Raw genomic sequence first — 12,194 nt, forward strand, 5'->3', positions numbered from 1 at the left:
CCTAACCCCTATTTGCATCAGTTTCCTCATCTGTAAAATAAGCTGGAGAAAGGAACTGAAAACCTCTCCAGTATCTTTGTCAAGAAAACCCAAATAGGATCGCAAAGAGTCAGAAAATAGCAATGTCCTCCCTCTCCCAACCCCCACAGTGATATTGGGAGGCACGTATTTTGTTAACCTACAAGGGCAGTGCAAAGAGAAGAGTTTTGGATCTATCTAGGTTCAAATCTCAGCTCGATCAATCACTGAGAGATCTTGAATGAATCACTATTTTCTTTAAAACTCTGTTTTCACATCTATAAAATGAGGGGGTTGAACCAGATGCCCTCCAACATCCCTTTCAGCTTAAAGTCCATTATTCTGACTTCTCTGAGCCTGTTTCTTAGTCTACCCACTGAGAGGTTGGAACTAGATGGCTTCTAAGAGCCCTTCCAGCTGTAAAGCTGTGATCCAAGTTCTTAAAGAACTTGAGTGATTTTACTTCAAAATATTTGGTTCCATATGGCAAAGCCACTTGGGTTTGCTGCTCAATTACTCTTCTATCTCTCCTCAGAAAAGTGTGCAGGTGCCCATGCTTGTGTGTGTGTGTGTGTGTGTGTGTGTGTGTGTGTGTGTGTGTGTGTAAGTGTTCTAGAAAGACTCACTAAGAAAAAGGAAATTTGGCCACAGAGACCTTTGCCTGCCTTGAAATTTCTGTTCTGAAAAAGAGGTTCCTTCTTCCAGATGCTGGAAGTCCCTTTCTTCTTCCTTTTTTCTTTTTTTCTTCTTTCCTTCCTCCCTTTTTCCCTTCCTTCTTTCTTTCCTTCCTTCCTCTTATAAGCTTCCTTCCTGCCTCTAAGGCTAAGTCCATCTGCCATGGCCTTCCTGAGCCATTGCAGAGAAGAAATAGTCCATTTATCTATTTCAGCAGTAAATTGCAGGGAGAGATTGCAAAGGCTCCCACCTCCTTTCTCTGTTTGGGTTTTGTAAAATCAGGGCTTTTGGCTGATCTGAATAGCTGCTTGTCTTCTCGAAAGCTTTGTGCTTTGGTAAGCAGCCCCAGCTGATGATTGCCTTCTGCTTTCAGAAACAGCTGTCTATCTTCCTTTATAGCTCTATTCTAGGGGAATGTAAGAGCCTAGGGATGGGAATTTAACTCCAGAGAGCCCACAAGGGAAGAGATTTCTTTTTCAAGGAGAGAAGGGAAGATAGAGAGGATCCAAGGAAGCCACAGAAGACAGAGGCTCTTTATTTGGACAGATGATGTCTTCTCTGCCCCTTCTAGTAGCCTTCAAAGGAATTTTTGTAGGCATTCCTGGCCATCCCTACAGTTGCCTGGGCGTACTTTCAAGTTGGCCTAGTTTTCAGCAAGGTTTCATCATTTGTTTTGATGTGGAATGAGTTAGGGTCAACATAATTTGGCTGCCTTTTCTGTTTTCCAGGTCCTAAGGAAAATCTGATTTCCCATTTAGCTCTCTGACTCTATTACCTGTGTGAAGCTACATGTAGTCACTCTCTGTCAACTTACTTCTTTTTCATTCATTCTTCTAATGATTCAAGGAATATGTATTGCCATCTTTCAAAGGACCCATTCAGATGATATCTATCCATGAAGTCTTCACTGATTGTCACTCTTTTCCATTTCTTCCCACCATTACATTAACCAAAAATATCATGTTTGTAGGAATTATAAGATAAGAGTTATGAAGGACTTTAGAGTCCAGCACATCCAAATTACTGTCATATACTAGATATAGCTATGCTATATAGACTATATATTATATATAGTAAAGAGAGAGAAAATAAGTTCCACAGAGGTTAAACTGACTTGACTTAGCTAATATTCATAAGTAGCAGAGCCCAGAATTGGACCCTCTGACACCAAATCCAGGGATTTTCCTTTTATTTTACTTACTCCCTACTAGAGCAGGGATTCTTAACTGGAAGTCTATGAACTTTTTACAAAATATTTTGATATTTTATTTCAAGTATTGATTTCTTTTGTAATGCTGCACCATTTTAAAAACATTACCTTTTGTCTTAGAATCAATGCTGAGTATTGGTTCCAAGGTAGAAGACCAATAAGAGCTAGGTAATCAGAGTTAAGTAACTTGTCCAGGAACACACAACAAGGGAGTGCCTGAGGTCAAATTTGAACCCAGCATTTCCCATCTTCAGGCCTGGCTCTCTATCCACTGAGCCACCCCTATACATTTATTTCAATAACATTTTCATAGACTTCACTAGACTGCCCAAGAGATAAAAGATGCAAAAAAAAAAAGATTAAGAGCCCCCATACAACATGATAAAATATGACCTAGCAACCCCCGACATCCTTGATTTTTTGTTATTTCTTGTTTTGTCTCTCCTTACCCATAGTATATACTTAATAAATGTTTGTTCAGTTAAATTAAATGTTGAATCGATGCCCTCTTATGGCACTAAGGAGAACCTATATAACTTGTTTTCTACTTGACTCCTTTTTTTAAACCTTTACCTTCCATCTTAGAATCAATACTAGGTATTAGTTCCAAGGCAGAAGAGTAGTAAAGGCTAGGAAATGGGGGTCAAGTGACTCACCCAGGGTCACACAGCTAAAAAGTGTCTGAGGTCAGATTTGAACTCAGGACCTCCTATCTTCACTCCTGCCTCTCCATCCACTTAGCCACCTCACTTCCCCCTCTACTTGACTCTTAAATTCACATGGATTGAAACTTCAATGTAGGAATAATCTGGGTAGTCATCATTTACCTCATCTGACTCAAGGTCTCACCAGGTTTCCAAGGAACTCCTGGGGTCAGATGAATTCAATTGATGCAATTTAGAAGGACCACTGACTCTATAATTCAAATTCTCAGTGATAAAACTTACTTACTACCTGTTTCCTCATCTGTAAAATAGGAAAACTGGATGAAATTATCTCTTTTTTTATATTTTTAGGTCTATGATCCTATTGTCCTCATTAAAAGAACAAGCAAAAATCACACATTAAAATACTAAAATATTTAATGGAGATATATAAAATGAAGCAATAGAAATATGTTTTGGCTCATTCTAAATAAGTGCCACTTCATCCCTGATAAGTAGTCTGGAAAAATAGACAAAATGACATAACCTTTGGTTGGCCAGTTGCTGACACCCATGCAATGTCTGGATCTCTGCTCAGATTTTCAGGTGATTTCCATAGCTCCATCACATCTTGGATGCCTTATTTCTTTCCTCTGGAAGACCTCAATCAAAATGCAAAACTCTTGGGCTTCTATCATTACCATGGCCTTGCTTCTCCCCTTGCTCACCCCAAACCAACTATTCTATTTCCTAGAACATTGCTTTAGTCACAATTATCCTGCACTGAAAATATGCTGGGTAGTTAGGTGGTTCAGTGGATAGAGCACTGGACTTGGAATCAGGAAGACTTGTGATCATGATTTAAAATCTAGATACAGATACTTATTAGCTGTGTGACCCTGGGCAAGTCATTTCAACTTGTTGGCCCCAATTCCTCAACTATAAAATGAACTGAAAAAGGAAATGGCAAACTGCTCCAGTATCTTTGCCAAGAAATCCCCAAATGGGGTCATGAAGTCAGACACGACTGAAATGAGTGAACAACAAAGCAGTTGTACTGTCTCATGAAATATTGAATTCTACTAACTTCTCCCAATGAATGTTCATAGTGGGGGCTCACATATTCTAAGAAATACATCAGATGTACCCCTATTACAGACCTTATAGGTTTTTTCTATGGGTTTTTTATTTGTTTTTACTGTATTGGTAGCACAATGAATAGGGTGTAAGCCTGGAATCAGCAAAAAAATCCAAGTTCAAATCCAGCCTCAGGCACTTACTTGCTGGTCACACTGTATGAATCACTTACCCTCTTTTTATCTCAGTTTCTTGAATTGTAAAATGGGTATAATAATAGCATTGACCTCACAAGTTGTGTGAGGATGAAATAAAATACTCAGGGAGGAGGGGGTGTTTAGGACAGTGCCTGGGACATAGTAGGCATGATATAAATGCTTATCTTCTTCTGCTGCTGCTATTAGATAGAAAAAATATTGATACCAGTAATGGTAAACCCCAACAGCAGTTATCATGGAGCACTGCACAGAAGAGGCACTCAGATATGTGTTGATTTGAATGCTTAGCACATACAAAGCATAATGGCATTCAAATGATGAAATCTGGTTTCCCTTCAATTATCAGAGCAATTTCTCTGTGTCGTGGAAGAGTGAAGGAGGGGAAGGAACATCCTATGACTTTGGAAGCCAGGTTTGAGTCAAGAAGTCAAAGAGGGCTTGTTCCTATGAACACAGTCACATTTTGATGTTACAAAGAATTAGGAAGAAAACAGAAGCCTAAGTGATTGGGAAAAGATTGAATAGACTGGATTATGTGACAATAATGAAAGATGGTAAGAAATGGTGCATGTGAAGAATTCAGAGAATCTTGGAAAGATTTGCTCAAACTGATGCAAAGTGAAAGAAAGAAAATCAGGGCTGGGGACCACAAAATAACCATAACAGTACAAAGGAAATCATCCTCCAAGGTTTCAGAGCATTGGGCTTTCTAGTGATCACCTGGGGAAGTCAGAGGACTGATGATGGAGCAAGCTGCCCACTCCAGACAAAGAAGTGGTGGGTCCTAGATGAAGAATGAGGCAGGAATTTTCAGAGATAGTCAATAGGATGATTTGTTTTGCTTAACTGGACTTTCATATTACTAGGAGGACTCTATTGCTCTATTGTGTTTAGGAGAGGAGCAGGGAAGGAGTCATTGTAAAATGATAACAGTGGATATTTGTTGTTATTTGTTTTTTAAACCCTTACCCTCTGTCTTAGAATGGCTACTAGGAGGGGGCAGCTGCGTTGCTCAGTGGATTGAGAGCCAGACCATGAGATGGGAAGTCCTGGGTTCAAATCTGATCTCAGACACTTCCTATCGGTGTGACCCTGAGCAAATCACTTAACCCATTGCCTAGCCCTTGCCACTTTTCTTCCTTGGTGTCAGTATTTAGTATTGATTCTGAGTCAGAAGGTGTGTTTAAAAAAACGAATTGCTACTAAGTATGAGTTCCAAGGCAGAAGGGTAATAAGGTCTAGGCAATTGGGGTAAAGTGATTTGCCCAGGGTCACATAACTTGGAAGTGTCTGAGGCCAGATTTGAGCCCAAGACCTTCTATTGCCCAGCCTGGTCTTCTATCCATTGAATGGCTTAGAAGCCCCTGAAAGCAGTAGGTTGTTTTTTAATGACTAGACATCTAAAATAATAGCCTGCTTTCCTATAGGATATTATGGTTCACGAAATTCCTTATGTTTGCTATCTCATTTGATTCTTGATCTATTATTATCCCCATTTTACAAATGAAAAAACTGAGGCTAAAAAGTTAAATTGTCGTTCTCAGCCAAAGAAATCAATACTATTAATAAGCACGTGAAAAAGTGCTCTAAATCTCTTATAATCAGAGAGATGCAAATCAAAACAACTCTGAGGTATCACCTCACACCTAGCAGATTGGCTAACATGACAGCAAAGGAAAGTAATGAATGCTGGAGGGGATGTGGCAAAGTAGGGACATTAATTCATTGCTGGTGGAGTTGTGAATTGATCCAACCATTCTGGAGGGCAATTTGGAACTATGTCCAAAGGGCGATAAAAGACTGCCCTTTGATTCAGTCATAGCACTGCTGGGTTTGTACCCCAAAGAGATAATAATAAATAGACTTGTACAAGAATATTCATAGCTGCGCTCTTTGTGGTGGCCAAAAATTGGAAAAGGAGGGGATGCCCATCAATTGGGGAATGGCTGAAGCAACTGTGTTATATGTTGGTGATGGAATACTATTGTGCTGAAAGGAATAATAAAGTGGAGGAATTCCATGGAGCCTGGAACAACCTCCAGGAAGTGATGCAGAGAGAAAGGGGCAGAACCAGGAGAACATTGTACACAGGGACTGATACACTGTGGTACAATCGAAGGTGATGGACTTCTCCATTAGTGGCAATGCAGTGATCCTGAACAATCTGCAGGGATCTAAAAAATACTATCCACAAGCAGAGGATAAACTGTGGGAGTAAAAACACCGAGGAAAAGCAACTGCTTGACTACAGGGGTGGAGGGGTTATGACTGAGGAGAGACTCTAAATGAATACTCTAATGCAAATACCAACAACAGGGAAATGGGTTCAAGTCAAGAACACATGTGATACCCAGTGGAATCATGCGCCGGCTGTGGGAGAGGTGGTGGGAGGGGGGGAGGGAAAAAAAGAAAATGATCTTTGTTTCCAATGAATAATGTTTGGAAATGACCAAATAAAAATAAAATAAAAGGAAGATTCGAGTTCAAAACGGACCTCAGATACTAGCAATGCAACCTTAGACAAGTCCTGTGTGTCTTCTGCCAGTCTCAGATTTCTTATCTGTAAAATGGGGATAATAACACCTGCTTTCCTCAGAGGGCTGTTGTGAGAACCAAATGAGATAGGATATGTGAAATGCTTTGTCAGCTTAAGGTGCTATTATTATTGTGACATTTATAAAAACCTAATGTGAATGTTAAGGAACAATTTTAATACAAAATAGGTAATAGAAATAGGTCTTGGCTCTTAAAAAAAAAAAAGTTAACTTGTCCATTGTTCCATAGATAAGATTTGAACTCAGGTCTTCCTGACTCCAATTCCAGTACTCTACCTACTTAACCTGATTCAATAGAGAGAAAAAGGAGAAAATGGGAGAGTAAGAGAAATTAAAAAAGGGTTTTCAGCCTGGAGTCAAGAAAGACTTGGGTTCCTATCTTGGCTCTGACACTTACTAGCTGTTTGACCATTATTAAAACTATATAACCTTGGTGAACCTCAGTTTTCCCATCTGTAAAGTGGAGATATTAACAGTTGTACCACTTTCTTAACCAGGCTGTTGTCTGGATACCACTTGGCAAACTTTAAATCTCTGTACAAATGTGACTTATTATTTTAGGCTGTATAATTATCTAATATAGATATTTCTCAAAAGCTGTGTGACCTCCACACACCCTGTTTTTCACGTGCCTTCCAACATCCTGTTGCTCCATTCTTTGTTGCCCCTAAGCAATGCTTTTGGGTGCCTCTCCCTGCCCAAATAATTCTTTGGAAGGGTCTAAGTCAAGTCTATGCCCATGCATGAGGAAGCAAGAGCCCTGTTGTCTGACCTCAAGCTCTCCATCAGTAATGTTTGCTTCTTTTCCGTGTCTGACATTTCCAAATGCAGAAAAAGAGCATCTCAAGGGCAGAAACATTTGTACACAGCCAAGGCTAGTCCTGAGTGATTACATGGGCTCTTTGTTGTATGGGATATACTCAGAACTGGCCCAGAGAGACCAGGGATGATCTAATACCTAGCACCAAACTTAACTCCAGTCCAGGACATGATCCTCCAGGGAAATCAGGTTGTCCTAGAGCCCCCAAGAATCCAGATCTGTTAGGAAAGTCCTGAATACAAGATCAGTAGACGCCAGACTTTGAGACCATGGTTTCTTGTACTATATCTGACTTCTCAGAGCCACACAGCTAGTAAATGTCTGATGTTCGATTTGAAATCAGGTCTTCCTGAGTCCAGACCTGGCACTCTATCCCTGAGTTATGCCCCAGAGCTTGTAACAGCCTCCCTCTTCACCACTACCTTGTAGGACCCCGGCTTTCCTTCAGAGCTCAGGTCACATTCTACCTCCTTCAGCTGCAGTTTCTAGGATTCTCACCTTTGCATGAATTACTTTGAATTGACTTTGTTTACTTCCCACATTCCCTGTTGGGTTTTGTTTTCTTTTGTCTTGGCTTTTCCCTCTTCTTATATGGTTAGTCCTAAACACAGTTCCTTCAAACAGTAAACACTTAATAAATGTTTATCAATCCATTGATTAATTTTTACGTCTACCTGTAGTTTTCCTCCAGTAGAATGTAAGTCACATGAGGTTAGGGTCTTTGGAGGATTATTTCTCTATATCACCCAACCTTGGCATAGTAATTGGCATGTCGTATGGGTTTAATAAATGTTTGTTAAATGAATGTATCTCAATTGACTTTGTGGATGCTTTTAAAGGATTCTCTATTTAACGTTACTTGGCTGTAATGTTCCTTTCCCTTTGAGCATGCTAAGTCCTGCCTAAATTAAGCTACCAAGGTCTGAAATGGTGAGATCTTGAAAGAATCTTCCACTATGGACTCTCTTACTTCCCTGACCATCATGCCTCCCAGCACTCTTCTTGGTTGCATGATGGAATATCATTCTCTTCAGCTCAACTAGCTGCTCCATTTGAACAAGATTCCCAGGTGGATGGCAAAAGACTTGTTTTCGATCTTGCTGATAATATGTCCACAAGGATGTCCTCATTCCTCTAAGTCACTTTGGAAATGATTAACCTGGATCTAAGAGGCCAGGGTTGATCGTTTGTCATCGACCTGAGTCTATCCCTTTTCCAGCTGCAATTTTTACAGCTTTTGAAACATACCTTGCTCCCATGTGATGGGAATTCTTAAGGTTTTCAAGTGAAACAAAGTTGGAGATTTCATCTCCTTCCCAATACATATAAAACATTTTTTTGTAAAATTGGAGAAATATTGTCAGATTCCTCAGCCAGCAGCTCTGGAAATCCACTGAGGATTTCTTTGCTATAAATTGAGTCTGTGTTGTGTTTTGATGACTTTTCTGTGAGAGACTCTCTCCTGTTATGCCTCATTATGACAATGGATTATACTTTGGAAGAAACATTTAAAAACATCTTTCATCCACACTTCTGTATTTGATATCTGATGTTGTTGCTGAAACAAAACATAAAATGTTAATTTATGTAAATAAGAGTTGTTTAGCTCTCACAACTCAATATCATGACTTGTCATTGTATTTTATTAATTAATCTCTCTCCCCCAGTAGGATTTGAGTCAATTAAACAAACATTCCAAAGGCATATTGCCTCTTTTCCTGCAGTTGAATCTATCTCCTTCAGAGTGGAAAGAATAATAAATATGAAATCAGATGACATTAGTTCAAATCTCAGCTCCCTTACTTACTAATACTTTATTGACTTTGGGTACTAGGTCTCATTTTTCTCATCTGCAAAATGAGGGGGGTTAATTTTGATAATATCTAGAGTCCTTTCCATCTCTAACTCCTACCAACTTCCACTTGCTTGCTTATTCCATTTCATGCAGCTAAGATTTCTAATATCTTTGTCATTCTCCTAATCACAACCCATTATGTGAAAATCAGAAGCCTCTGTCTTCATTAGCAGTGCCTGGCACCAGCATCCCCTGCTGGGCTGTTAATTAAGTGAGAATGGATGAGTTAATGAAGGCCAAAATTCAAGTTCACTTATGGAAGTAACAGGAAATGAGCAAGAAGCTGTGTGACTTTAGGCAAGTTGCTTCCCATTTCTGGGTTTCAGTGTTCCAATTAGTAAAATGAGAAAGCTGGACCAGATCTCCTAGGTCCCTTTCTAATTTGGACATCCTGTGATTGTGTGATTGGGAGAGATCTGAGAAAGCTTTTGTATACACAAACATGCTTTCATATAAATGCTATTCTTTTTCCTCTCTTCAACTTAGCATCTTAAAGAGCAGCATGGTATGGTAGATAAAGGATTAATCTGGAGTCAGAAAAACCTGTATTCAAATCTAGTTTCATATGATTACTAGTTGAGTGACCTTGGGCAAGTCACTTAAATGCTCTATGCCTCAGTTTTCACATCTATAAAATGGGTAGGAAGTGGAATTGATGACCTTTAAGGACCCTTCATAAGGCTCTAAATCAATCATTCTATAAACTATCCTCACATAACTCAACAAACATTAATTTAACATCAAGGAATTCTCAGCACATAGGGCGCACACACACACACACACACACACACACACACACACACACACACACACACACATAAGATCATCCATGCCTTTAAGGAAAAGCTTACATTCTACTGGAAAGAACAACACAAACAATTATAAATCAATGGCAAAAAAGTATCATCTCTTCCTCCAGAGCCTGGAACAAAAGAGAGAATAGGGGAATGATGTCAAGGGTTTTTGAGATGGAGAATAGGAGGAAAGGAATTCAAGGTAGATGAGCTCTGTGTTTTCAATAAAGTATAAAGCAAGGTCCTCAGCTAAGAGGAAAGGGGGTAAAATAGGTCTGAAGAGTAAATATCTGGAATAACTATTGTAGAAATTTGATTGATCATCAATTAGTAAAGAATGGAAGGATTGTCATTAAAAGATATTAAATGCCATTGATGTCTGTAGGACACAGTCAGCTACATTAAGCAAACATTTCTCAGCAAAGAAGACTCATAGCTTTAAAGCAGAAAGGGACTACAAACATCCTCTAGTCCAACCTCCTAATTATACATATAGCCTCTACTCTGGGATAATCTCCCAAGCTAGCACTTAAGGATTGAGTCCCCTAACAGAAGTAGCCACTACTAGTAAGGATGATGTTATAACACTGTTGCTCACAAGCCCACACCAATGTGCTCCCATTAACAAGTCAACTGACTCAATCTGATTTTAACAAAGGTGTTAACAAAACAGTATAGCAAAAAGAATCAGTTCAAAATTCCCTTTCCCCTATAATCCAGTACACATGCTCCCATAAATGCCCAATGTCTATGGTTAGACTGGGCACAAACTTAAAGTAAACAGCAATGCATCAAAGGAATCACCTATAACTCTTGGTACTAAAAGTCTTTGTCCCCTTCTTGGAGTCCTCATGAAGTTCCCCTCAGATGTAGTTCCCTAATGACTAGATACATCTGTTAGCCTCAGGATCAGTTCTTTTCTTGAAAATAGAACCTGTCACTCTACCCACTGTGAGCTGCCTTTCTTTCTGGTACAGTGATCCCTCACCTATTGCAGGAGTTATGTTCCAGAGACACTCATGATCGGTGAAAATCCGCCAAGCAGTGGTGTTATAGTTATTTTATTACATATATATATATATATATATATATATATATATATATCTTAAGGCTTTATAAACCCTTTCCACTCTCCTATAAACTTTTTCCATGCTCTTATAAACACTTCATATGCTCTTAAACACTCTCTGAACATATGGGCACAGTGAGGAAGAGCAAATACCAATGCTACAGTCACTAAGCCAATCAGTGCCCAGGATACAGAACACAGCACTGTCATTAGTTGCCTTAATTCCATCAGTCAATAGTGTGCCATATACAATCTCACATTGGCAAACCTTCACAGGCTGTAGTGGCATACTGCAGTTTCATTAATATGATATTCATCCACAAAATCTCATGATATAGTGAAAACTCCATGATACAGAATTAGATTTTTTTCAAACACGTGATACAGTGAACTTCAATATAGCAAGGGAAGGCTGTACTAGAAGTCCTCTTTCTCTTCATAGAGTCTTTCTACAACTTCCCTTGGTGACTTTCTCTCTCTATGTAATTTGTGCTCATTGTGTGTCTCTGCTCCTGGCAAAGGCACCATCTGGTAACAGGTTCCATTTGTTCAATGTTGGGATGGGGATAAAAGAGAAAAACTCAAACTCATCTCTTTCTCCTCACCTACCATTGTCTTCCTTGTCTCTACTTCTGCCAAGAGCAATTCTCTCCCAGGTGTCTGGCTCCAACTTTGTAATGAAATCCTCAACTCTCTAATTTGGAGTCTACCATTAATGGCTTGTTTCATCACTGAATTGACTGACTTCTGAAATATACCATGAGTTGTTTAAAGTTCCCAGAGATTTGTTAGGTCACCCACTCAATTATTCCTTTCTTGACCAAATCAAAGGCATTCATGCCTCTTAGATCAGTTGTCAAAAACCATAATATTTATATACTTAGAATTACATTTGGTAGTCATTGTGTTTTGATTACATTCTGTGATTGTATTGAGCTGAACTGGAGGAACAATCTTGATCCTTTCCCTTACATGCAAATGCAAAAATTGAGATCCATAAAAGTTAAGCCTAAAATCACAGAATTAATTAGAGGGAAAATTGGGATTTAACCCAGTTATCAATTAATTCTTCTGAATCCAAATCCGCTCCCCTTTCCATTACTCCAGATCTAGAGCAATAACCAGAATACTGAAGGATTATTTCTCTTGGTAGTGGCCACAACAGCATACATATACTAAGGTCCTATCCATCTATAGCATTAAATGCATATGTCTGGCTATAAAAATCTTTCAATTGAAAGGTCATATGATGGAATTAT

The 12,194-nt window shown here is 39.1% G+C and overlaps 1 protein-coding gene across 3 annotated transcripts in view; it reads left to right on the forward strand.

Moving 5' to 3' along the window:
* Nucleotides 1–12,194, forward strand: part of KCNMB2 (potassium calcium-activated channel subfamily M regulatory beta subunit 2) — a 295,143-nt gene that overhangs the window by 184,601 nt on the left and 98,348 nt on the right. The window lies entirely within an intron of this gene.

The sequence above is a fragment of the Monodelphis domestica genome, chromosome 8, assembly GCF_027887165.1.
Source record: "Monodelphis domestica isolate mMonDom1 chromosome 8, mMonDom1.pri, whole genome shotgun sequence".
NCBI lineage: Eukaryota > Metazoa > Chordata > Mammalia > Didelphimorphia > Didelphidae > Monodelphis > Monodelphis domestica.